Below are 2,224 nucleotides of genomic sequence, written 5' to 3'. Positions count from 1 at the left end.
GTCCAGTGCCACAGATCATCTTAATGGGGCTTGTCTCACTTGTTTACAGTTACCTCCTTGCCCTCTATTAATATTTGAGTTTGAAATTCCTGTTTTAACTCCTTAAAATGCAAAAGATCCACTTTACACCCCTTAGGATGGTTACTGTCAAACAAACAAACAAACAAACAAAAAACACAGAAGATGTGTTGGCAAGGATGGAGAAATTGCCACCCTTGTGCACTGCTAGTGGGAATGTAAAATGGTGCAACCTAGCCACTATGGAAACAGTTTGGCAGTTTCTCAAAAAGTTAAAAATAGAATTACCATATGATCCAGCAATTCCCCTTCTGGCTATATATCCAAAAGAATTAAAAGCAAGAACTTGAACAGATACTGGTACACCCATGTTTATAACAGCATTATTATTATTATTATTTTGTGTGTGTGTGTATGTGCAAATGGTGGCCTTTAAAACCAAGGAAGACCATGAAAAATGACAGAACAGGAGCAAATCCGCTAGTGTAGTGCCGAACTAGCCCTTTGCAGGACCCTAAAACCTGATCTAGTAACAGAATAAATCAGTGTATTTACATTTATGTTTGCCCTGAAAACCCAGGTAAGGTCTGAAGCTTGAGGCCATCTCCCCTTCCTTTCCTCCTCCCTCTTCCTACCTCCTTACCTTCTTTCACTTCCTCAATCCATTCCTCTCCCTTCTCCCTTCCTCTCTCTTCCTTCTTTTCCTTTCTGCTTTTTCCTTTTCTCTTCTCCTTTTATTCCTCATTCTCTTTACTATCTACCTATGTGTCCCTCCAAGCCCCTCTGCTATTTCTCCCCTGCTCACTCCCTCTGCCCTGTCTCCCTCAGGTTCAGCTTCCAGGGTGGGGGGGCGAGAAAGGGTCCTCAGCCCAGGGAGCACTTGCTGGTGTTCTTCTTGTCGCAAGTTTTCAGGTCAGTACTGGGAGGCTTGTTGCCGTTTCCTGATCTCCGGCCTCCTGACTTGAGCAAGATGTCCTGGGCCAGGGAGCTAAAAGCCTCATCCACATTCATACTGGATTTAGCACTAGTTTCGAAAAATCGGATTCCTTGCTCTGGAGCCAACTTATCGGCCTGCTCCTTCTGCACCTTCCTCTTGGCCTCCATGTCACATTTGTTCCCTAGCAAGAGGTGTTCCACCCCAGCCGAGCCATTCTCCTTGATGCTTTTCATCCAGTTCTGAATATTCTCGAAAGATTTCTCATCCATGATGTCGTATACTAGGATAATACCCATGGCTCCACGGTAGTAGGCAGTACTTATTGTCTTGAATCACTCTTGGTCAGCCGTGTCCCAGACTTGTAGTTTGATCTTCTTCCCCTCTATATCCACAGTGCGGATCTTGAAATCAATTACAATGGTGGAGATGTAAGTGTTGTTGAAGTTGTCTTCTGCAAAGCGAATGATCAGACAAGTCTTGCCCACTCCCGAGTCCCCGATCAGCAGTAACTTGAAGAGGTGGTTGTAGGCTTCGGCCATGGCGGACACCGGGGGAGCCGGGAGAGGGGTGGGGAGCGCCCCGCACTGGTAGGCGGGACTGGACGATTGGCAAACAGAGCAGCACGGAGCCCAGGCCAGGAAGCTGTAACAGCATTATTTACAGCAGCTAAAATGTGAGAGCAGCCCAAGGGTCCATTGACAGATGAAAGGATAAACAAAATTTGGTATATATACATATTCTACCCAGCCGCAAAAAGGGAGGAAATTTGGACACACGCTACAACATGGATAAACCTTGAAGATACTATGCTAAGTGAAATAAGCCAGTCATGAAAGGATAAATATTGTGTGATTCCACCTGTATGAGATAACTAGAGTAGTCAAATTCATAGAAACAGAAGGTAGAATGGTGGTTGTCAGTAGCTAGAGGAAGGTGGGAATAGGGAATTATTGTTTAATAGGTGCAGACTTTCAATTTTGCAAGATGAAAGAAGTTCTGAAAATGAATGGTGGTGATGGTTGCACAACAATGTGAGTGTATTAATGCCACTGTACTGTACACTTAAAATGGTAAAGATGTTAAATTTTATGTTATGTGTATTTTACCACAATTTTAAAGAATACAAAAGATCAACTTCTTAGGATTTCTATCCCATTCTTGAAAAGAATGGAATTACATCTGGAGTATTCCACTTACTAACTGTATGATCTCAGACCACACATTCTCTCCATTAAAAAAATGCATTTATCTACCTATGCAGTAATTTTT

General features: G+C 43.2%; 1 pseudogene across 1 annotated transcript; it reads right to left on the bottom strand.

Moving 5' to 3' along the window:
- Window positions 1-433: 433 nt before the first annotated feature.
- Window positions 434-1,540, bottom strand: LOC126938001 (ras-related protein Rab-13-like; annotated as a pseudogene). Its single transcript, XR_007719924.1, has one exon. The product of XR_007719924.1 is annotated as a ras-related protein Rab-13-like (transcript).
- Between the last annotated feature and the right edge of the window lie 684 nt (window positions 1,541-2,224).

The sequence above is a fragment of the Macaca thibetana genome, chromosome 15, assembly GCF_024542745.1.
Source record: "Macaca thibetana thibetana isolate TM-01 chromosome 15, ASM2454274v1, whole genome shotgun sequence".
NCBI classification, from domain to species: Eukaryota; Metazoa; Chordata; class Mammalia; order Primates; family Cercopithecidae; genus Macaca; species Macaca thibetana.
The sequence above is the reverse complement of the archived record's forward strand: the minus strand, read 5'-3'. Positions and strand labels throughout refer to the sequence as shown.